Here is a 26,234-nt window from a genome sequence, read left to right as displayed (position 1 = left end):
GAATATTGAGGAACTACAAATATGTAAAACACAAGAAAAAATAAATAAAAAACGAAAGCTGTTGGAAGTAGAGGAAAAAAGGTTAGAAGAGTTGAAAGAAAGAATGAACAGAAGCAGAGAAAAGCCAGAAAGGAATACGGTAAATAGTAAACGAACATCAGAGAAAACGAAAAGTAACAAAAAAAGCTAAATTTTACTCACGAATTATCGTCCTCCGATAGTTCGTCAATAGACTCGTTGAGCAGTTTGATTTCGACACAATCGTCCACATCATCGAGTTCAACTGATCAGTCCGAGGGGGTGAGACATAGACACCGTCGAGAAGACCGATTTCAACATTATCGATTGGACAGGTGGGGAATACAATTTAGTGGCGATCCGCATGGAATGGACGTCTCAGATTTCGTCTTCCAAGTAAATGAGCTAGTAAGAGCTGAACGCATTCCAAATGATCGTTTCATAGATCAGGCGTATATCCTTTTTACAGGAGAAGCTCGCCGATGGTATTTTACCTATAAAAAGAAATATACAACGTGAGATAAATTTTCAAAACATTTGACAATTCGCTTTGGTGATCCAAATAAGGATCCCAAGCTTCTTCAAGACATTAAAGATCGAAAACTACGCAAAGGTGAACCGTTCGTAGCCTTTTGCGCTGAAATAGAAGGGATGTTTGAACGTATGACCAAGCAATAGTCGGTAATACTCCCGGGCAATTCGCCCATCGATTATTTGGGACATTACCCACGGGCCAAGAAGACTGGAAACACGTGTTGCTGGTAATTACCGATATTTTTACAAAATTTGTAATAATTCAGCCACTCAAAGAGGCTAAAGCTAAACAGTTGGCATTCTTTACGGAAAATATGGTCTTTTTATTATTTGGTGTGCCAGAAGTCGTACTTTCTGACAATGGAGCCCAATTTGTCTCAAAAGAGTTAAAATCGTTGCTAGAAAAATATGGAGTAACCCAATGGCTCACTCCGGTTTACTTTCCACAGGTGAACAATGTCGAAAGAACGAACCGCGTATTTACATCAGCGATTAGAACATTGAATAAAAAGAAGCAAGACCAATGGGATGCAAATATTTATCAAATCGATAATGCAATTAATTACGCAACCCGTGCATCTAGCGGATTTTCTCCTTACTTTATAAATTTTGGAAGGAACCAAATTAGTTCTGGAGAAGAATATCAAAATTTAAGAGAATTGCAAGAGGGAAAGAGTCAATCTGAATTAGAACATAGCGAAAAAATGAAAAAGATTTATGAAGAAGTTCGAAAAAATTTTAAATCAGCCTACGAAAAATATTCTAGGTACTACAAACTACGATCAGGAAAAATATTCGAATATACCGAAGAGGAAGAAATTTTGAGGAAAAACCATTATCTTTCAGATAAGGCAAAAGCATTCAATGCAAAACTGGCACCGAAGTTTTCGGAAGCTATAATAAGGAAAAAAGTGGGAGATCACTGTTATATCCTGAATGACTTAATTGGAAAGAATTTAGGATTATATCATAGAATTTGAAATGCAAGGAAAATAATTGAAAAAAAAAAATAAATTATAAAGCTATGTGAACAAACAATGTTAAATCCAAGTAAACAGAAATTTACCACAAAAATACACAAAGATGGAAGAATTGATATGAATATGAAATTATAAAATTAAAATAACAAGAAAAATTCAAAGAATATTTTTACAGCTATGTACGAAAACGAATAAGATAAATGACAAATCACAGTAGGCTTTATCAATTGAAAACACGGAAATCCGGAAGAAAACATGATGATACGGCAAATGCAAGTGTCATAGATACGAAACCCTTAAAATATGCAATAGTTAGGGTAGCAGAATCTGAAAAGCCCTCGAAAAAACGAATGAAATTTTTAAAGCGAAGAACGGAATACGTTAGCAGTGAAGACTCTAACAAAAAATACACGAAAGTTTAGATCAAGAACAATCATAATTGTGAAAGGAAAATCAAGGCAAAAAAATGCATGAAGAGCAGAAACACTCACCAAAACCACGAAACCTGTAGCCTCATTCCTTGACACTTGACCAAAGTGATTCATCGGCATTTGGCAGGGTTTCTTCGTGCTAAATAGAGAGAACAAATGTAAATAATTGTGTACAGAAAAATGTAAATAGAACGATTCAACGATATCTCAAATGAAAATAAATTATTTGAGTGGGAAATTCAACGATATCTCAAATGGAAATAAATAATTGGAGTGGGAAATCTAATGCAAGAACTATGGTTACGTATAGGAGCAGAGAATGATACGAAGCCATCGTGTACATAATGTATATAAGGAATAAAGGAAACAATAGAAGAATAGAGTTCAAGGTCAATCAACTGAGATCGGGATCTCTATGGAAAATGAAGAATTTTAAGAAATAAGATAGGAATATTATTAAAATAAAGAATGAATAGAAAACAACAACATAATAATCAGTAATGGTGTAATTTGTACTCACGTTTTGGCACAATAATCTGCATTTTCACACTTCACAAACCGGCATTCACATGCTTTCATCATTTAATCACCAGCACGGACCGTCTGGGGCAATAGGTCATAGCCATCTGATCACTCACACTCAGTTTAGAGATCAATAGCCGAATGTTCAAATCCATCTGTAGTAACCCGAGAGAGTAGCGCGCGAGAGTATGGTCGGATACACGAAGTGTGTAGAGTTTCGAATATATTCCATATAGCGATATGGAGTGATAATATATTGGGAAAGGTTCAGAATAGCACTTTTCCTATTAGAATATGCGATTGCTTAGAGAAGCAGCATTTTTCAATCATTAGAATATGCTATGACGACATCATTTGGTGGTAGAGTTTTCCAACAGATATGTTGGAGGTTTCTGATTAAGGAGCACGATTTTCCAGTTTATCAACTGGAGTTTTAAGAAGAAATAAACTCGTACATGTTCTCGGGGAACTTTAAATAGTGAAATGTAGTCAAAACCAGTTTTTATAACCGTTGATCGACAATAGAGTATGTCATGAACAGTTAAATAACCATTTTAACTGCACAAGTAGATTATAAAAATACAAGGAAGAAGAGCAGTTGAGTTTGGATTTGTGTTTAAATTTGGTTCATCTAGAAAAAAAAAAATTATTGCATAATTTTTTTTGGGGTAGTAGGGAGTGATGAAACGAGTTTGAGAACGTTTCATGACGAACATCCGTCTAAAAAAATAGTAGTGGAAAGAAGGTCGCCTGTGGTCAGGCAACCCACGATACAGTGCTCGAATTAGCATACTAAAAGTATGAGTAGGGAGTTATGGGCGAAACTATTATCGATGGGTCATATAGGGGGAGTGGATGATTGAATAAATTGATGATAGGAAGATTATTATCAAGAAATCGAAACCTAGAGTTAGAAATTTTAAAACTAAGAATAACAGTAATATAAAAAAGAAGGAAAAGAAGAATTCTAGGCTTGGACAGCCTAAGAGCGTTGTTCTTTCCCATTTAGACCGCCGAGTTAGAAAGATCATATTAAAAAACCGAATCGAAGTTCATTCGTAGCAAACAAACGGGAATTATCAATCGTGATAATTAAGTAAAAATTGAGTTGAAGTAGAAAATTTCGGATTGTAATTTTAAATTTTATTTTTCCAGAGTTTGTTATCAGGTGAAATAGTTAATTTATTGAAGTCGTGAGTCGAGTGACAATAGTAAAATTTGAACGAGTGAGTTTGTCCGTTTTGCTGTCGAGAATTTATATTTAAATTGATTCAATTGTAGCTAGGGTATAGAAAAGGATAGGAAGTGAGTCGTGAAATAAGAACAAAGATATCTGTCAAAGCAGGTAATGCAGTTTTTTTTATTTGAAATACTTGGTGTGTTAATGGGGTATAGGAGCCACGTGGTGGCTTCCCGCTGTTGGGAATCCATGGATCGCATCCATTCTAATTGCAGCCGCAGACATCCCGGCATTGAAAATTGGCTCGGCCGCACTACCGCCGGCAAGCTATCGGATCGGTGGACCTGGGTGATCCCCTAAGTGTGCCTATCGCCTCGAGGTTACGTACCTCTATAGGTGCATTTGGAGAGCGTTGGACATCGTGCCATTACAGTGGTTGCTGCACACCGCGAGCGTGTCTATCTGGGGAAAGAATTCCCAACGCCAGTGAGATCCCCCCGACTCACGCTAAACTGAAGGAAGCCTTCCGAAGGTCCCGATCCTCGAACGGACGACGCCGTTTGTCTCCGCCTGTCGTCGGTTCGTCAGCAGGGTCAGCCATCGCCTTTCTAGCAGCGTCGCTCGAAACCGCATCGGCGCTAACGCCGAGCAACTATTCGGCAGCCAGCACTGTCAGTTTCTGCCTACCTGGCCGCACCAGCATCACTCAACGGCCGTCGCAAACCACCGCTGGGGTGGTTAGAACACCACTCTGAAGAGAAAACCCGTGAGTACAATACCCCACCCACAAACACACACCGGAGAACCTGTAACAACGTAGTAGGGAACGAGATTGTCAAGTAGGGGGAAAACAGAGTTGCTAGGAAAAACGACTCACGCAGTAGATGAAACAGTGACGTCACACAAAGGGCACTAAGAAACAACCAGACCGATCGTTCCTGTTGGCTAGCGAATACGCTCCGGGAGATCAGCTGATTGTTCCTTAGAGGGACCAGAGAGATAGGAGAAGAAGGGGGTTAGGAGAGTAAGAAAAAACAAAATCACATAAATTCCCAAATTTTGGAAAAAGTTACAAAACCATTTTTTTGTTGTCTTCAACGTTCGAACTTGGTTGCTACCAGGGTTCACGTAATTAAAAGGGAAATAAAAGATAGAAATTTAGAAGGAATTTAATTAGAAGTGTTTATACGTTTAGGAAGTTGAAAGAAATCTGGTTTTGGGAAGGACTTGGGAAATTGGAGTTGGAGGAAAACACCTGAGGGTGGATCCTGCGATAAGGCTGGGGAATAAAAGCTAGCCAGGGCAAACCGATCTGAAATTCTGACGACTTGTCGTCTGGCGCATAAGTCGGGTATTTAGTGGTCTTACCGGGATCCTCCTTACATTGGCGTCCAACTTTCAAGAACTCAACCCTTTCACGGAATTGGAAATTTGAAAGTTATCGATAATAGTTTCACCCTGATTTGGTCGCGGTTATTTTTAGGGTTATTGATTAGTGATAGTTTAGGAATATTTAGGCATAGGGGTAATTCGAGCACTTTAGGTTAGTCTTTGTTTCATTATTTCAAAATTTCAAGAATATTTGGTGATGGGTTTTTCATGAGTTTAGGGAGGTTTAATGGGTATTGGTAAACATTTATTTGGAATATTTTCTTGTGGTATTATAAATTTGCGATTCCAAAAATAACGTTGACGACCAATTATCTGAAAAGAGAAAAGAAGCGAATTAGAAAAATGGCATACTACGGAGGCGGCACACCGCTGATAAATTCCTACGATTTGAGCGAGGATGAATTAAATTATGAACTAACGATACGAGACAAGCTATACAACGAAACAGGAAAAGAAAAGCGAGAAAGATTAAATAGAATTTTAAAAGGTGAACGAAATTTTGCACCGAGAACATTGATTACCACATCCGTAAAGTAAGAGGCTCAAGAAGCACAAAGGAAATTGGAGGAAATTGAGGAGGGAATGAAACAGAACATAAACATAAAATGGATATCTAAGTTGCGTCATTGGAGTGAGAGAACAGAAGTAAAAATTTTTAATAAATTTAAAGAACTTACGAAATGTTACAAAGATACAGTTTCAAATTTGATTGATATGAGTGGAACAGAATCGGAAATAGAAATTACGGTATCAGATAGCAAAGCTAGGAAAAATCAAGGAACGATACCGAAGGAAAATTGGAAATGGCAAAGTAACTTTGCTAAAGACGGTGAGGAAAAGGCTAGAAAATCGTCAGAATTGCGTAACCGAGAGTCAAAACAATCAAGTAGAAAGTTTGACAATACGCTACCGAATATTGAGGAACTACAAATAAGTAAAACACAAGAAAAAATAAATAAAAAACGAAAGCTGTTGGAAGTAGAGGAAAAAAGGTTAGAAGAGTTGAAAGAGAGAATGAACAGAAGCAGAGAAAAGCCAGAAAGGAATACGGTAAATAGTAAACGAACATCAGAGAAAACGAAAAGTAACAAAAAAAGCAAAATTTTACTCACGAATTATCGTCCTCCGATAGTTCGTCAATAGACTCGTTGAGCAGTTTGATTTCGACACAATCGTCCACATCATCGAGTTCAACTGATCAGTCCGAGGGGGTGAGACATAGACACCGTCGAGGAGACCGATTTCAACATTATCGATTGGACAGGTGGGGAATACAATTTAGTGGCGATCCGCATGGCATGGACGTCTCAGATTTCGTCTTCCAAGTAAATGAGCTAGTAAGAGCTGAACGCATTCCAAATGATCGTTTCATAGATCAGGCGTATATCCTTTTTACAGGAGAAGCTCGCCGATGGTATTTTACCTATAAAAAGAAATATTTGACAATTCGCTTTGGTGATCCAAATAAGGATCCCAAGCTTCTTCAAGACATTAAAGATCGAAAACTACGCAAAGGTGAACCGTTCGTAGCCTTTTGCGCTGAAATAGAAGGGATGTTTGAACGTATGACCAAGCAATAGTCGGTAATACTCCCGGGCAATTCGCCCATCGATTATTTGGGACATTACCCACGGGCCAAGAAGACTGGAAACACGTGTTGCTGGTAATTACCGATATTTTTACAAAATTTGTAATAATTCAGCCACTCAAAGAGGCTAAAGCTAAACAGTTGGCATTCTTTACGGAAAATATGGTCTTTTTATTATTTGGTGTGCCAGAAGTCGTACAATGGAGCCCAATTTGTCTCAAAAGAGTTAAAATCGTTGCTAGAAAAATATGGAGTAACCCAATGGCTCACTCCGGTTTACTTTCCACAGGTGAACAATGTCGAAAGAACGAACCGCGTATTTACATCAGCGATTAGAACATTGATTAAAAAGAAGCAAGACCAATGGGATGCAAATATTTATCAAATCGATAATGCAATTAATAACGCAACCCATGCATCTAGCAGATTTTCTCCTTACTTTATAAATTTTGGAAGGAACCAAATTAGTTCTGGAGAAGAATATCAAAATTTAAGAGAATTGCAAGAGGGAAAGAGTCAATCTGAATTAGAACATAGCGAAAAAATGAAAAAGATTCATGAAGAAGTTCGAAAAAATTTTAAATCAGCCTACGAAAAATATTCTAGGTACTACAAACTACGATCAGGAAAAATATTCGAATATACCGAAGAGGAAGAAATTTTGAGGAAAAACCATTATCTTTCAGATAAGGCAAAAGCATTCAATGCAAAACTGGCACCGAAGTTTTCGGAAGCTATAATAAGGAAAAAAGTGGGAGATCACTGTTATATCCTGAATGACTTAATTGGAAAGAATTTAGGATTATATCATAGAATTTTAAATGCAAGGAAAATAATTGAAAAAAAAAAAAATTATAAAGCTATGTGAACAAACAAAGTTAAATCCAAGTAAACAGAAATTTAACACAAAAATACACAAAGATGGAAGAATTGATATGAATATGAAATTATAAAATTAAAATAACAAGAAAAATTCAAAGAATATTTTTACAGCTATGTACGAAAACGAATAAGATAAATGACAAATCACAGTAGGCTTTATCAATTGAAAACACGGAAATCCGGAAGAAAACATGATGATACGGCAAATGCAAGTGTCATAGATACGAAACCCTTAAAATATGCAATAGTTAGGGTAACAGAATCTGAAAAGCCCTCGAAAAAACGAATGAAATTTTTAAAGCGAAGAACGGAATACGTTAGCAGTGAAGACTCTAACAAAAAATACACGAAAGTTTAGATCAAGAACAATCATAATTGTGAAAGGAAAATCAAGGCAAAAAAAATGCATGAAGAGCAGAAACACTCACCAAAACCACGAAACCTGTAGCCTCATTCCTTGACACTTGACCAAAGTGATTCATCGGCATTTGGCAGGGTTTCTTCGTGCTAAATAGAGAGAACAAATGTAAATAATTGTGTACAGAAAAATGTAAATAGAACGATTCAACGATATCTCAAATGAAAATAAATTATTTGAGTGGGAAATTCAACGATATCTCAAATGGAAATAAATAATTGGAGTGGGAAATCTAATGCAAGAACTATGGTTACGTATAGGAGCGGAGAATGATACGAAGCCATCGTGTACATAATGTATATAAGGAATAAAGGAAACAATAGAAGAATAGAGTTCAAGGTCAATCAACTGAGATCGGGATCTCTATGGAAAATGAAGAATTTTAAGAAATAAGATAGGAATATTATTAAAATAAAGAATGAATAGAAAACAACAACATAATAATCAGTAATGGTGTAATTTGTACTCACGTTTTGGCACAATAATCTGCATTTTCACACTTCACAAACCGGCATTCACATGCTTTCATCATTTAATCACCAGCACGGACCGTCTGGGGCAATAGGTCATAGCCATCTGATCACTCACACTCAGTTTAGAGATCAATAGCCGAATGTTCAAATCCATCTGTAGTAACCCGAGAGAGTAGCGCGCGAGAATATGGTCGGATACACGAAGTGTGTAGAGTTTCGAATATATTCCATATAGCGATATGGAGTGATAATATATTGGGAAAGGTTCAGAATAGCACTTTTCCTATTAGAATATGCGATTGCTTAGAGAAGCAGCATTTTTCAATCATTAGAATATGCTATGACGACATCATTTGGTGGTAGAGTTTTCCAACAGATATGTTGGAGGTTTCTGATTAAGGAGCACGATTTTCCAGTTTATCAACTGGAGTTTTAAGAAGAAATAAACTCGTACATGTTCTCGGGGAACTTTAAATAGTGAAATGTAGTCAAAACCAGTTTTTATAACCGTTGATCGACAATAGAGTATGTCATGAACAGTTAAATAACCAAAAAAAAAAATTATTGCATAATTTTTTTTGGGGTAGTAGGGAGTGATGAAACGAGTTTGAGAACGTTTCATGACGAACATCCGTCTAAAAAAATAGTAGTGGAAAGAAGGTCGCCTGTGGTCAGGCAACCCACGATACAGTGCTCGAATTAGCATACTAAAAGTATGAGTAGGGAGTTATGGGCGAAACTATTATCGATGGGTCATATAGGGGGAGTGGGTGATTGAAGAAAATTGATGATAGGAAGATTATTATCAAGAAATCGGAACCTAGAGTTAGAAATTTTAAAACTAAGAATAACAGTAATATAAAAAAGAAGGAAAAGAAGAATTCTAGGCTTGGACAGCCTAAGAGGAGAAAGCGTTGTTCTTTCCCATTTAGACCGCCGAGTTAGAAAGATCATATTAAAAAACCGAATCGAAGTTCATTCGTAGCAAACAAACGGGAATTATCAATCGTGATAATTAAGTAAAAATTGAGTTGAAGTAGAAAATTTCGGATTGTAATTTTAAATTTTATTTTTCCAGAGTTTGTTATCAGGTGAAATAGTTAATTTATAGAAGTCGTGAGTCGAGTGACAATAGTAAAATTTGAACGAGTGAGTTTGTCCGTTTTGCTGTCGAGAATTTATATTTAAATTGATTCAATTGTAGCTAGGGTATAGAAAAGGATAGGAAGTGAGTCGTGAAATAAGAACAAAGATATCTGTCAAAGCAGGTAATGCAGTTTTTTTTATTTGAAATACTTGGTGTGTTAATGGGGTATAGGAGCCACGTGGTGGCTTCCCGCTGTTGGGAATCCATGGATCGCATCCATTCTAATTGCAACCGCAGACATCCCGGCATTGAAAATTGGCTCGGCCGCCCTACCGCCGGCAAGCTATCGGATCGGTGGACCTGGGTGATCCCCTAAGTGTGCCTATCGCCTCGAGGTTGCGTACCTCTATAGGTGCATTTGGAGAGCGTTGGTCATCGTGCAGCATCTCGGCATCGCGAGCACCACTTGCCATTACAGTGGTTGCTGCACACCGCGAGCGTGTCTATCTGGGGAAAGAATTCCCAACGCCAGTGAGATCCCCCCGACTCACGCTAAACTGAAGGAAGCCTTCCGAAGGTCCCGATCCTCGAACGGACGACGCCGTTTGTCTCCGCCTGTCGTCGGTTCGTCAGCAGGGTCAGCCATAGCCTTCCTAGCCGCGTCGCTCGAAAGCGCATCGGCGCTAACGCCGAGCAACTATTCGGCAGCCAGCACTGTCAGTTTCTGCCTACCTGGCCGCACCAGCATCACTCAACGGCCGTCGCAAACCACCGCTGGGGTGGTTAGAACACCACTCTGAAGAGAAAACCCGTGAGTACAATACCCCACCCACAAACACACACCGGGGAACCTGTAACAACGTAGTAGGGAACGAGATTGTCAAGTAGGGGGAAAACAGAGTTGCTAGGAAAAACGACTCACGCAGTAGATGAAACAGTGACGTCACACAAAGGGCACTAAGAAACAACCAGACCGATCGTTCCTGTTGGCTAGCGAATACGCTCCGGGAGATCAGCTGATTGTTCCTTAGAGGGACCAGAGAGATAGGAGAAAAAGGGGGTTGGGAGAGTAAGAAAAAACAAAATCACATAAATTCCCAAATTTTGAAAAAAGTTACAAAACCATTTTTTTGTTGTTTTCAACGTTCGAACTTGGTTGCTACCAGGGTTCACGTAATTAAAAGGGAAATAAAAGACAGAATTTGGGAAGGAATTTAATTAGGAGTGTTTATACGTTTAGGAAGTTGAAAGAAATCTGGTTTTGGGAAGGACTTGGGAAATTGGAGTTGGAGGAAAACACCTGAGGGTGGCTCCTGCGGTAAGGCTGGGGAATAAAGCTAGCCAGGGCAAACCGATCTGAAATTCCTGACAGACGACTTGTCGTCTGGCGCATAAGTCGGGTATTTAGTGGTCTTACCGGGATCCTCCTTACACGATCAGTAATATCAACTGCGTTAAAGAATTTCAATTTCACTGATAAGATATTCCAAATTAATGTATAAGGAACATAATTTAATTATACATTATTTGAAATCTACTGACTAACGTTGACTTAAAGAATCTGAATATTCATAGGCAGTATATGAGTACAAATCGATTATACCACAATCAAAAACAAAATCGCTTCATATAGTTTTAATGAATATATAGAATTTAATGTTATTTGCATGTATATGTGTTAATTTATATTCATATCGTCGGTTTCGTGCAACACTGGCACAACTCAAAAAACATAGTTTCGAGAGAAACGCGTTTGAAAATTTATTTTTAGATTTTCAAGAGAACTTTGAAGTTTGAGATTATCAATACTTATTAAACACCTTTGGGTCTATTATGCACATATTACGTGCTGACGTTGTCCAAGTTAAAACCTTATTTTTAATAACTTTATGGAGAAATTTCGATTTGTGCAGCAAAGGCACTTCTACTCATAACTCTGAAATATTTGTGATTTTCGAAATGGAATTTCGTGTGATGAAACTTAACAGTATTTGGCATCGTTTGCCATCAAAAACTCAAAAATGCAAAATTTTGAGTTGTGCCAGTGTTGCACAAAGCCGATGATATGTAAAACTTAAATGTTCGGTATAGTTGTGCTGTTGGCTATCAAAAATTTGTTGTTTAGAACGAATAACAAATCCAGCAGAAATAATCAAGGTGTATTTTTTAAGTGTTGGAGTCAATCTAATTTAACAAATTATAAGTACGAAGGAGAAAGGCTGGGTCTCACCGCTAGGTGGATTCATTTAGGTTTTTTATTCAATACACCTTGTTTTGAAAAATTGTTTTTACATTTTACAACAATTACTTGATCCCCCCATATGCGCATATTTATTGCTTGCCTGCGGTAGAGCTAAACGCTTCCGCAAAAAATGTACAATATGCATGTTAAACTATTCTTGGATGTGAAAACAAATGGGGAACAGATTGAGATCTCCCCCATCAATTCCTCTCTGCCTTCCCCTGTACCACCTCCTTTACCTAGCCCTGTATCAAGGGTACCGAAAGTACGGGTAAAAGCTTACCCAGATGCCGCGAAAGGTTTTCTTTAGACCCATAAAAAAGCCACTGAACATTCAAATAAGTTTCTTTTTGAGCGTCTTAGTAGAAGCTGTAAATTATGGAATCCGCGTAAAAAAAACCGCGTAAATTCCGGAATCCGGGAAATATCAAAATTAGATTTTTTCACGAAAATGAAAAAAGAAAATTTTGACGCAAACTTTCAAACGCGTTTTTCTCGAAACTATGAATTTTGATTTGTGCCAGTATTGAATTCAACTGACGATATATCGATCAAAGCAAGTATAGTTTTAATAAGTCTTTGAATTTCTTTTTTCCTTATAACCTTCGAGTCAAATTGTTATAAAGTTTGTTATTTTTATTTCCGATAGATGACTCGTTCGTATGACACTGGTTTTTGGGCGAGGAAAAGTGATCGATTTTCCAGAGCCAAGTTGTTTTTGTTTTTTTTTTTTTGGAACCCCAAACAACCCTAAACTTACCGACAGTCGATTGGTTTTGTCTTCGCTTGGCGCATTGCATTTCAAATTTGTATGAAAATTTATATGGGAAAACCTACGTTTTTGCATTTACCTTCCTATAGAGCTCAATAATGCTCTAATAATGCACTACAATATGTAAAAATATAGTATTTTAGATGACTAACAACTTTGCCGAAGACACTGAAGAGCTAGGATGCCCCTAAGAGGTGCTATAGCTGTTCAAAGTTGAGTATGTCGAAATTAAGAATGCAGAAAATCTTGTTCTTACGCAGGTTATTTCTGATGGAACTCTGACTGACACCGGTACACTGGCTGTGTTGGTAAAAAAATGATTCGCAACATAAATTTCGACATAATCAACTTTGAACAGCTTGAGTATTTTTTTGGGACACCCTAGCTCCTTAGTGTTTTTGGCTAAGTTGTAAGGCATTAAAAAACCTACCATTTGAAGTCATGAACCTTTTGGTTTGGGCCATTTTGAGCTCTTTGGAATGGAAAATGCAGAAAAGTTGATTTTTCCATGGAAATCTCCATATAAATGAAATGCAATGCGCCAAGCGGAGACAAAACCAATCGATTTCCGATAAATTCAGGATTGTTTGGGGCCTCAAATATAACGAAAGAAACTTGGTTCTGGCTTTCTGCTATCAAGTTTTGTTTTTTTCCATATAACGATTCCCCACCCTACTAGTTATGTTCAAATAAGTCATGTAATCTTTGAGATAATAGACTTTCGTTGTTTTATTAACAATTTAATACATGACAGCTGCTTAAGCTCGATTATAATCAAATGAAATTGGAACGTATCGGGCAGCCAAAGTTTGAAACCACGTGTTCAATCATAGTTCATCAGTAAACCTTTAACTAGTCCGCTCATCTGATAATAATATTGATCAAATCGGTAGTGTAGTTTCTGAAATAATGAAGTTTCGTGACTTTCACATTTCGGTACATCGCAGACGAAGTTACAGTTCGATTACAGTAAAATGCAATAGGGTGTTATGAGGCAGCTAGACTTATTAATTGACATTAGTTTTGACAATTTTGTGGAAATCGAGTCGGCCATCTCTGAGAAAAGTGAGTGAGTTCAGGTAGTCACAAATGAACGGACTAAAATGTGATACAGATTTAGAAAAATACTTTTGAAAAAAACGTCGGGATGCGGTATATTATTCCAAATCTGTATCATCCGCCTATTTTTCGCTATCTCTACTGTGTGCTTAATGAACTTTTGTGTTAACGGGAAAAAGCCATTGTTAAAAATAGAAATTCAGTTCGAAAAAAAAGTATTCAGTGCCATTTCACCATGAACAACGCTTACAAATAATCAAATTATTTACCAAAATTCGTCTTCTGTGAAAAATGTATTTCGCGCATTACGACCATTTTAGGGTCGTCATAATCGGCCTACTGAGCAAGCTATTCAGGCTTTTGTGACGAAATTTCAAACCAGTTTTACTCTGTTGGCCGTATTGCTGCCGTATCAGCCAGTGTAGTGGAAGACCGTTAAATGTCAATTCCATGCCGTTCGCAGCAATTGAACCTGTGTTATTCGACTAGATGGAAGATTTTACGAAAGGATCTTGGTGTTAATCCTTACAAAATACAGCTCGTATAAGAATTGAAGCCGAACGACTTGCCGCAGCGTCGAATTTTTGGTGAATGGGCCTTAGAACAGCTTGCCGAAAACTTTTTTACCGAAAAATTGTGTTCATTGACGAAACTCATTTCTGGTTAAATTGGTGTGTTGTTAAGCAAAATTGCCGCATGTGGACAAAAAAAAAACCAGGGGCAATACAAGAATCGCCAATGCACCCAGAAAAATGCACGTTTTGGTGCGGTTTAAACGCTGGTAGCATGATTGGTCCGTACTTTTTTAAAGATGATCAAAATCGCAACGTTACGGTCAATGGCGCTTGCTATCGCGCAATGATTTCTGTTTTTTTTTTGCCAGAAATGGAAAAGCTGGGTTTGTGGACATGTGGTTTCAGCAAGACGCATCAACGTGCCACACATCGTGCGAATCAGTGAAAATATTGCGGTATGAGTTCGGTGAGCAATTTATCTCATGAATTGGACCGGTAAATTGGACGCCTAGATCATGCGATTGAACACCGCTAGATTATTTTTTGTTGGGGTCTCTCGTCTATGCGGATAAGCCAACAACAATTCCAGCCTTGGAAGACAACATTACTCGCGTTAATCGCGAGATACCAGCCGAAATGCTTGGAAAAGTGACCCGAAATTGGACTTTTCATATGGACCATTTAAAACGTAGCCGTGGCCAACATTTGAATGATATCTTTGAAAAGTAATCGGCTCAAAAAAAGATTTCATGAAGTTTTGAAGTTTTTTTATGCGTTTTTTTAAAAAAAAAAACAAATTCTTAAAAAATCACCCTTTACTATACCACAACACAAAATTTGAAAAAAGTAACAGCAAAAAACTGGAAAAAAAAGTAAAAAATTGCAGAATGCCGCCAACAGGCGACATAAACCAATTTTCCCACATAAACGGCCACATGCCTAAGGTGACGGGGAAATTTGTAGTGATTGAAAGTGCTGAAGCTAATAGATCTCTGGGTGAAACCTCCGCCTTCTCAATTGAGAAGACGGTAGAAAGCTATTGCGGTGAAGTTACCAACATCAAAAAAAAAACAAGAAACGGCGAAATATTTGTTCAAACAAAGTCGGCAGCATCTGCTGAAAATCTGAAAAAAACCTAAACTAATCCACCTAGCGGTTAGACTGAGCCTTTCTCATTCAAACTTATTATTTGTAAAAATAGATTTACATAAATGCTTAAATCCAATAAAGGTATTTATATTCACTCTTTGGGTGCTAAAATATTGATGCTGTAATTGAAGTATAAAATATGAAATTTGACTTAATGTTATTGCTTGAAAAATAGCGAAATAAAAGAAATTACTCTTAATTTCGAACAATTTGATTACGAGCGATATCGGGAACGTTCAAATAGTACGATACCACATTTAAATCATGTTGAGGCCATATATATTGATCAAAGCAGGTATAGTCTTGAATAGTCTTTGAATTTCTTTTCGTTCCAAAACTTTTGAACAACATATCAAATTGTTATGAAGTTTGTTATTAGTAAGTTTGATATATGACTCGTTTGTATGACACTACTTAAGTTAAAATAAGTCGTGCAATACTTGAGATAATAGACTTTCGTTGTTTTTCAAATTAAAACATAACGGTTGCTTAAGCTTGATTACAATCAAATGAAAAGGGAACGTATAGGGCAGCCAAACTTTGAAACCACGTGTTTAATCATAATTCATCAGTTATCCCTTAACTAGCCCGTTCGTCTGTTATCAATATTGTTCAAATCGGTTGTGTAGTTTCTAAGATAATGAAGTTTCGTGATTTTCACATTTCGATACATTACAGACGAAGTTACAGTCCGATTACAGCAAAATTCAATAGGGTGTTATGAGGCAGCTAGACCTTTTATTTGATACTAATTCTGTGGAAATCGGGTCAACCATCTCTGAGAAAAGTGAGTGAGTACAAATAGTCTTCGGAATATGTCTCATTTCATAGCTGGATTTAACATTTTAAACATAACAGGCAAAGTTTGAATCCGTTTGCAAAAAAAAAATCATTAGGGTCTTATTGGGCAACAAGACCTTCCATATGACATTGATTTTATGAAAATCGGTCAAGCCATCTCTGAGAAACATGAGCGAAATAAATAGTCTCCAGAACACGTTTCTTTCATAACTTCTGAACCACATGTTCAATCTTCATAAAATTTAAAAGTTAAGGGTTTTCATTTGAAACCAATTTTGCTCAAATCGGTTGTGCAGTTTTTGAGATATTGATGTTTCGTGATTTTTACATTTTGATACATAACCTCCAAACTAGAAATCATATTACAATAGAATTCAATAGAGTCTTATAGGGCAACTAGACCTTTCATTTGCAATTAATTTCATTGAAATCGGTTCGGCCATCTCTGAGAAAATCGAGTGAGATTGGGAGAGCGTTATACACACAGACACACACACACATATACAGAAAATGCTCAGCTCGTCGAACTGAATCGAGTGATAAATGTCATTCGGCCCTTTTAAGCACTTTTATATTTTTAGTTTTTGCAGTGATTGCTATACCTTTTTAGGAGAAAGGCAATAAGAAAAAGGCAAAAATTTAAATGATAGAAAATACTTTTAATTTCAACTTCAATCCCGAGCAAGGCCGCAAACATTGAAATAGTACTTTATTAAATTTAAATGATGGTGAGGCCACATATTTTGCTTGTAGCTATAGTTTTAAACAGTCTGCGGGCTACGTTTCTTTCTATAACTTTCAAACCACATGTTTAAACATTATGTAATTCATTGTTTAAGGGTTTAAATGCCCATTAATTTGAATTCAACTATGTTCATAGCTTCTGAGATATAAGAGCGATTTTCACATTCTGACGCAGCGCCAAAACTAAAAGTTTGATTACAACGAAATTCAATAGCAACCTAAGCGGCAAACGGACCCTTCATTTGACACCAAGGTAGAAAGAATCGGTCAGATCATTTCTAAGAAAAGTGAGTGCGAAAAAATGGTGCACATACACACGTACACACCCACACACAAACATATACACCTATACATGCATATATGCAGAAAATGCATTTTTATGAACAACGGACAAAGTTACAATCCGATTACAATGAAATTCAATAGCAACCTGTGGGGCAACTAGACCTTTCATTTGACACTAATTTTGTGAAAATCGTTTCAGCCATCTCTGAGAAAAATGAGTGAGTTTTAACAACCTCAGGATAACTTTTCTTTACATAACTTTTGAACTATATGTGCAATCATAACGAAATTCAAAAGTTAGGGGTTCTGGAGACAGCCCGATCATTTGAAACCATTTTCTTGAAATTAGTTATGTGGTTTCTGAGATATTGATGTTTCGTGATTTTTACATTTTGATACATAACCTTTAAACTAGAAATCCGATTACAATGAAATTCAATTGCAACCTATAGCGCAACTAGACCTTTCATTTGCATTTAATTTTATGAAAATCGGTCCAGCCATCTCTGAGAAAAGTGAGTGAGAAAAAAAAGTTGCACATACACACACACACACACACACACACACACACACACACACACACACAGAGATATATACAACAAATGGTCATATTTACTTCAATTGCTATCGTTTCTAGTGTTGAGTTTGTTCGTAGTTTTTTGAATTTGATCTTTGTTTTTATTGCAAATGCGACACCATCTTGTCCGGAAGGCCGGTGCGCGTATATGGTTTCGTAGCCTTTGAGGGTCATATTTCTGTGCGGATTTGTTTGTGTTTTTGTAGGGTTATGATATTTGGGTTGAAGTCATTGATGAGTAGTTGAAGTTCCTCATATTGACTGCTTAGTCCGTTACAGTTCCATTGTAGTATTTCTGTTGATGTATGTTGTTTATTCATTCCGAATCCGATGCGTCAGGTAGGTCGATGTACTCGTGTTTTCCGTTAGAGGCGTTCATTAGTTCAATCGGAGTTATGTCCAGTGTTTCGGTTGGTTGTATGCGGTTGCAGCTTTTTTTCCTGGATGGCGAATTCGGTTTGGATTACTTGTTCGTGTTTTGTTTTTTTTTCGTTTGTGCTTTGGGGCTTTAATTTGGCTTCCAGAAGCGCTGACATCTATTTCAATTATTGTCCGATCGTATTCCTTTTCGACTCGTTTCCTTTCTGCTTTTTCTTCGGCTAGTACCTTCATACATTTTCCTAGTTTTTTTCTAGTGCATTAACCGTATTCTGAAACTTTTCTGTAAGTGTGGCATATTCGGTTTGGCGTTTTGTGCTGGCTTCAAGAAGGTCGGCTAGCTTCTTGATTTCATCGTCGCGTTCCTTTAATTCCGCTTGGAAATTTTTCTCGAGGTACGATGCTGGCCTAACAAGCCAGTCGTCGTAGGTTCGAGTCTTGTCTCGGGAGAGACTGTTAGTGTGAGTAGGATCGTAGTGCTAGCCTCTCAATTGTCCTGCACACTTAACGGTTGGCTGCGTAGTCTGTGTATAGTAAACAGAAGGTCAAGCTCCGAATCGGAATGTAGCACTGAGGCTTTGCCTTTTTAGTAGAATGGAAATGAATATTGAGAATAGATTATGTTTTCATTTAATTCTACTACAGAAAACCTAAATAAGTCCACCTAGCGGTGAGGCTCAACCTTTCTCATTCGAACTTATCATTTGTTAAAATAGATTTACACCAACACCCTAATAATACACCTTGATAATTTCTGCTGGATTTGTTATTCATTCTAAACAACAAATTTTTGGTAGCCAATAGAACAACTATACCGATCATTTAAAATATAACATTCACACACATATGAACATACATTAACACATATACATGCAAATAACATTAAGTCCTTTCAAATATATGATCGATTTGTACTCATATACTGCGTATAAATATTTAGATTGTTTATGTCAACTCTAGTCAGTAGATTTCAAATAATTTATAATTAAATGTTCCATGTACATTAATTTGAATGATCTTATCAGTATAAAATTCTTTAACGCAGTTGATATTACTGATCGTTTCTGAGGGGCATCCAATGAATGGGCAAATACCAATTAATATTGGTTCTTGAAACCTGGATTATACCCAGTGGCCAAAATCCGTCCTTAAACTCTATTTTTAATCCAGATGACCACTTCTGGTTGCCTGATAATCATAAAATCCATCATAAAATTGCCGAACTGCCTAATCTGGGTATTCGATGGCAAAGCTGGCGCCAGTTTCCTATCAAAAGCCTAAAGTGACAAAGTGGGGTAGCGGTATGATACCCGGAGGCCAGAAATCATCTTCAGACGCCATTTTAGATTACTAAAAGGGACAAACATTGCGCAATGTGAGGTTTTCAGTACCATCTGCCGGTGTGAGATTAAGCCACGGGGATGTGATTGAGCCAAAACGGGAAATGTTTGTATGTTAAATTACTTGAGATTTCCAGAACCTGAAGCCTCAAACTCAATACTATATGAAACATGACATATTTATTCACAACTTGAAATAGAGTATAGGTGATATTAGTGAACTGTTTTACTTGAATAATGTTCCAAAGTACAGGCTGGAAAACACGCGCAATTAACATTACCAAAAATGTCTCATGCAAACCAACCCGATCAAGAAATTACATCATGCATTGAACCTGTGATGGCTCAGAAAAAAAATGTTTTTCCAAACTGTACACTTTTCGAGCCCTTTTGGGGTGAGATTGTGCTAAGCTATAATGAACGGTACAGTGTGCGGGATTCACATTCACGACAAAATTATATCACTGCGCAAGCCGAACTCAAAAAAGTTCAAAGACTTGCATGTCTTTCGGTTACCAGCGCTATGCAAACAACTCCAACTGCAGCCATGGAAGCTATGCTTTGCCTACTACCTCTACATCTTCATGTGAAAAAGGAAGCAGAGCTTGGCGCTCTAAGGTTGCAAAGGAGGAAAACTATTCTTGAAGGGGACCAAGTCGGCCACCTTCGCATACTTAGGGAGTTCAAACTAACTCCGCTATTAACCACAGTCTCCGACTGGATGGACGTTAGGACCAACATGGACAGTGGTTAAAATTATCGAATGAGTTTCACAACATTGAAACTATGCTTTTTCGTCGTGTAGGTGATACATATTACCATGACAATCGGTTTCACTATCCGATATGCGATGTAAACAAAAGTGTTCATCGTTACTTGACATCTCAAAATGAATATAATACCCAACAAGAACGAAACAGAAGATATTCGGATTGGTTCATCTATCAATAAAAAAATAGCAACCGTGAAAATGAAACTCAAAGGCAAAAAAATCATTTTCGATTTGAGGTACTGATATTTTTTTAAGTGCAGTTAAATTTTTTTATTTCGAAAATAATCAGAAATGGATAGCAATACCAACTGGAAGCTCTTCTCGTGATAATGATATTATCAAAACTAGAAAGCTTTGTGCAGGTATGATTATCGTCCATATGTTTTCAACGTTGTAAAAAGTGCTTCAACATTAAAAACCTTCTTTTAGGGAAGCGTACGCTACAGGAAGTTGCTTTACCGCTGATTGCACGTGGGCGATGTCAAATTGATGTTGGGAGCGAATGCAAACATTCCTAAGTCGTTTTGGACGTCGGGAATATCATCCGGCATATCCGTACTAGTCATTCTTTTGAAGCGTATGAGCATGGTTTATTCAAAGATGATCATGAATTCAAATAATAAGTTTGTGATTATGATTGTACTTATTTATGAGAAATATCATTTATTAGAATAAACGTGTTAACGACGTTATAACTTGAATAAATTTAATAAATTATATACTATGATGGCTGCTGTGATTACGTATGAACTGGTCTAGGTCAGTCGGTTGCTTGTTGAATCCCAGAAATTTAATATTGAATATTGCATCTGAGCTCAACGTAATACAAATATTCAGTACAAGTTACTGACACTGATATTCGTTCTCATTTCCGTGATGATGATAATGAATTTCAACTTTGACAACATATAAACGAATGTGAACTTTGACTGAGGAATGAATACCAACAAACGTGTTCATCGAAAATCAACATTTCGATCTGTCTAGCGACCGTACAGTTTATGTTTGTGCATAGAAAAGATATTTGACGCTAAGGTTGGCTTGATATCAGTCTGTTCGAATTTCTAGGCGGTGATTTTTCTCAGCACTGAACATGGATATTCTATATAGAGTGATTGAAACAAACCGCTCTATGTGGAACAATGGAGGGCCTAATCTTCCACCTGGCATCGTTAGTTTTTATACGGACGGCTCGAAAATGGGATCCCTAACGGGATCTGGTATATACGGACCCGGTATCAGGGAAACGTTTTTCCTGGGAAATTCGTCCACCGTTTTTCAAGCAGAGGTATATGCCATTTATATCTGCGCAAAAATATGTCTGCAACGCAACTACAGACATGCGAAAATCGGTATATTCTCGGAAAGTCAAGAAGCACTACTAGCACTTAAGTCCGTCAAATGCGCTTCAAAACTTGTTTGGGAATGCATTGAAACTCTACGGGAACTTTCCCGACAGAATTCAGTTTTTTTTTGTTTCGGGTGCCCGGACACTGCGTAGGTAATGAACACGCTGACTACCTAGCAAGACAGGGATCAGCTCAGCGGTTTATTGGCCCCGAGCCGTTTCTGGGTACGTCCATTTCCGCTATCAAAAGCGAACTACTAACTTGGGAAAAGCTAGAAATAGTATCGCAATGGCAACAGGCACAGGGTTGTAGACAAGCTAAACAGTTTATCTATCCGAACCCTGGAACCGTCAGAAAGCTACTTAGTCTAAATCGTAGTGACCTACGGATAATCACGGGAGTTCTTACCGGACACTGTCCCGCTTTTTATCATTTAAAGAAAATCGGTGTAGAATTGAACGACACCTGCCGATTCTGCAAATCTGAACCCGAGAATTCAAAGCATTTGCTTTGCTCTTGCGAAGCTCTTGCTTCCTCTAGGTACAACTTCTTAGGAAGCTACCTTTTAACTCCATACCAAGTGTGGAGCTCTAATCCCAAACAGGTAATTAGTTTCATCAACTATGTTGTACCTAATTGGGGTACAGGTTTACAACAAAACAGTTCTACTCCATCAATGAGTACGAACAATCCGTAACCTGTGCACAGCAATCGGGGCCCGCCACAAAAGACAATCAGCAAGAATGTCGCAGTTGCATTTCAGTACCCAGTGCCTTTCAGGCATACAGAGAATTAAAAAAAAAAACACTGAATGGGCCACCATACAGTAGGCTATATATATAAATGACCAACCTCAGGTAGTGTGGGGTTTGTTTGAATCAGTGACCGGACCCACTAAAACCCCTCCAGTCTCCAGCCCATAATACTCCGCGGGACCACCGCTAGGTATTGCTTCGGGGAGAGGCTTTTGTGCTCTCTGCACCCTCTTGGTTCTTTAGGTCTCTTTGCTAACTTAGCTAACTAACCTGGAGACTGGCCGTTAGCTAACACTGCCGTGTCGCCTGTTTTGCAGTTCTAAGACTATTTGAGAGGCGGCTGTACAAACCGCCCTCCAAATGTTTGGGTCTTTACACATCCTCCGAACTAGGTTGTCCGGAGTGGTGTCTGGTCCGCTCACTACCATCATGTCGCTCCGCGCATGCACAAAACGAGGGCACACGAAGAAGACATGCTCAACAGTCTCTTCCGCATCCGCACACTCGGGACCCATGGGGGACCCCGCATGCCCGAATCTGTGTAGATACTGCCTGAAGCAACCATGACCTGACAGAATCTGTGTCAAGTGGAAGTTAACTTCTCCATGGTGCCTCCCGACCCATCCGGATACGTCCGGAATAAGTCGATGCGTCCATCTACCCTTCACGGAATTGGACCATTCCTGCTGCCATCTGATCATCGAGAATGACCTTCTGGTGCCTCGTATACCCCTTGTGTCACGTTGATAGAAGCATTCTACGTCCTCCTTAATGGCTATGCTGATAGGCATCATGCCGGACAAGACGCAGATTGCGTTGTATGACGGTACGCGCTAACAACCCTCAGGCACATGAGCCTGTAGGTACTTTCCAGTTTACGACGATGACTGTTGGTACCTAACGCTTTGGACCACGCTGGCCCACCATACCTAAGTATGGACGAAGTCACGCTGGCAAGAAGTTTCCGCTTGCTGCCATATACCGCTGAGCTATTCGACATCATTCGAGATAGTCCTGCAACGGCCTCTTACAGGCATAGTCGACGTGACTCTTGAATGTGAGCTTATCGTCAACCATAACCCCTAAGAGCTTTAAGGATCGCCTTGAGGTAATGGTGCAGTCACCGACTCTGACCACCGCCTGTTGCTCTAATTTGCGGTTGCTCACAACCGAAACCTCCGTTTTATGGTGCGCTAACTCCAGTTTCCTAGAGTGCATCCAGTCTTCGACCTTGCGTATACTGTGCGCGGCCGTCAACCCGACCTCTTCGATCGACTCGCCGTAGACCTCTAGCGTGATGTCTGCGAAACTGACGATCACAACCCCTACAGGGAACTTTAGTTTCAACAACGTCATACGTCAACGTAACGTTATACATGACATTCCACAACACCGGGCCCAGGATGGAGCTTTGCGGTACCCCTGCGGTGATTGGGACGCACTTCTGACCGTCCTCCGTGTTGTAAACTAGTACCCGATTCTGGAAATAATTTTCCAAAATCTTGTACAACGACACCGGTACGTGGATGCTCCTAAGCGCGAGCGCTATGGAGTCCCAACTGGCGCTATTGAATGCATTCTTCACGTCAAGCGTGACGATTGCGCAATAGCGAATGCCCCAACTCTTACGCTGAAGTGCTACCTCTGCCGTCTTGGTGACAGAGAGAATAGCACCCAGCGTGGATCTACCTTTCCGGAAGCCGAACTGGTTACTTGCCAGACCGTTTACACCCTCTGTGTACTTCACCAGTCTGTTGAGGATAATCCTATCAAGCACCTTGCCCGTAGTGTCCAGCAGACAGATAGGTTTGTATGCCGATGGGTCCCCTGGCGGTTTCCCAGCCTTCGGCAACAGCACCAATCTCTGTCGCTTCCACCTGTCCGGAAAGAGGCAGTCATCCAGGCACTTCTGCATGACTGCTCGAAATAGATCGGGGGCCACTTTCATGGCCGTCCTGATGGCCAAGTTCGGGATTCCATCCGGTCCCGGTGCCTTGCTCACCTTTAGGGAGTTGGCGACCACGATGAGTTCCTCATTCGTAACCCTTACCTCCTCCACAACCTCGGCACGGCTGCCGTCTCTCACGGATTGGATGCCCGGCAGGTTGGCCGACCATCCCTGGTCTGTGTCTGAGATACTGGAACGTCGGACGTGAGACTCAGCAACCGGAGGCCAAGAATTCGGCTCGTGGCGTGGAAAGAGTCCCTCGATGATACGCTCCAGCATCGCTGGTGATCGCTCTGCAGGCGCCAACACGCCTTTGGTCTTCGCCAATTCGACTCTGCAGGCGTTGCCCCACGGATTCGTATTGGCACTCGCGCATAGCCTATCGAAGCAGGCCCTCTTGCTCACCTTTATCGCACTTTTAAGCGCCGATCTTGCAGATTCGAATGCTACACGGCGCTCTACTCTCTGTGCATCGGTACGTGCACGTTGCAACATCCGTCTTGCACGGAGGCACGCGCTACGGAGGTCCGCTATCGCGTCGGGACACCAGTATACCGGTGACTTACCATTCCTAGGTTGGCGGGTCCTAGGCATGGTGGCGTCGCACGCCCGCGATAATGTGGCAACTAATTGGCCAGCACTCGGGCGGAGCCAACTACTCCCCTCGCGCTCCCTTCTCATTGCTTCTGCAAATACCTCGGCATCGAAATGCGATGTCTTCCACCCGCGGACGGTCGGAGTATTGGCTCTACCCGTCGCCTGCCGCCTCACGTTATGGACTACGTATAGCAGACCGACTGGTGGTTACTATAGGTGTAGCCATCGTCTACCCTCCAGTTCACGATCAGTCCTGGGCTCTGCACCATTTCTGCCGAATGTACACTTGGTTCCAACGTGGGCCAGATCTAGGTTGAGCTTTGCCAAAGCTTCGAACAAGATCTGACCCCTCCGGTTCGTTCGGCGGCTTCCCCACTCAACAGCCCAAGCGTTGAAGTCGCCCGCCACTACTAAGAGTGTTAGTCCCGTCAGCTCCATAGATAACAAGTCTACCATCTGGGTGAACCTTTCGATAGCCCAACGCGGCGGAGCATAACAACTGCAGTAGAACACTCCGTCCACCTTGGCAACCACGTATCCTTCATTTGAGGTTGACACAACCTCCTGAACCGGGAACTTGCTGGTCGTGCATATGGCCACCGTACTGGACTTATCTGCAACCCAATTACCGTTTCCGGGAGGAATGCAGTAGGGGTCCGATACGATTGCGATGTCCGACCGCGACTCAGACGCTGCTTGCAGCTGCTGTGCCGCATAGCAATGGTTTAGGTTCGATTGTGTCACCCTCACGCCCGTGGTTTTGTGGCCGCCTTACCGGCTGGGCACCGTGGGCCTCCCATAAAGTGTTTGGCGTCCCGTTTTCCAGTACATACCAAGGACTTGGGAGGCTACCCGCAGTCTAGTTTTATGGCCAGCACCAGCACAACGCCTCCATAACTGGCTCCTATCGGGCCCCTTGCAGGTCCAGGACTTGTGTCCTCCCTCGAAACACCTGAAGCATTGCATCGGCCGTTGCAAGCCGGAAAGTGGCCACCTGGGTCCCCGCTGGATCCTTACGGAGGCGACTTATCTCAGTGGCCACTTCCACTCCGCACTTCTCCTTGAGGGCCTGTGCAATATCGCACCCCTCGGTGATTTCATCCAGGTTTTTGAGCTGGAGAGTCACCTCTGAGGTGAGTGCCCGAATGTGCACATCTTTCCCGAGGACCTGCTCGGCTACTGTCTTGTAGGCAGCGCCCTTGTTTTTAGCATCTACGGAGCTCAAGGATCATCTCGCCAGTGCGGAACGACGGATGGTCCGCACATCCGCTCCCAGATCCTTGAGCTGGGTTTCGCCTCTCTTTTTCTTCAAGACTTCGGAGTACTTGGACCCATCCGTCTTAAGTATAAGGGCGTCACCCCTGCTTCGCGCCTTCTTTTCCTCTTTGGACGATTTTTCGCCTTCTCGTTGCGCTCGCTGCCTTTTTGGCGCTTTCTTCCTACCAC

The 26,234-nt window shown here is 40.0% G+C and overlaps 1 protein-coding gene and 1 long non-coding RNA gene across 8 annotated transcripts in view; one reads left to right on the top strand and one right to left on the bottom strand.

Moving 5' to 3' along the window:
- LOC129718434 (integrator complex subunit 7-like) overlaps positions 1-26,234 on the top strand; it is a 1,119,499-nt gene that overhangs the window by 222,481 nt on the left and 870,784 nt on the right. The gene's annotated exons all lie outside the window — the stretch shown is intronic.
- Positions 6,330-8,513, bottom strand: LOC129718438 (uncharacterized). Its single transcript, XR_008726896.1, has 3 exons — positions 8,416-8,513; positions 7,956-8,034; positions 6,330-6,480 (listed from the first exon to the last, which is right to left on the bottom strand). It is a non-coding gene; the product is annotated as an uncharacterized LOC129718438 (long non-coding RNA).

The sequence above is a fragment of the Wyeomyia smithii genome, chromosome 1, assembly GCF_029784165.1.
Source record: "Wyeomyia smithii strain HCP4-BCI-WySm-NY-G18 chromosome 1, ASM2978416v1, whole genome shotgun sequence".
Classification (NCBI taxonomy): domain Eukaryota; kingdom Metazoa; phylum Arthropoda; class Insecta; order Diptera; family Culicidae; genus Wyeomyia; species Wyeomyia smithii.
The sequence above is the reverse complement of the archived record's forward strand: the minus strand, read 5'-3'. Positions and strand labels throughout refer to the sequence as shown.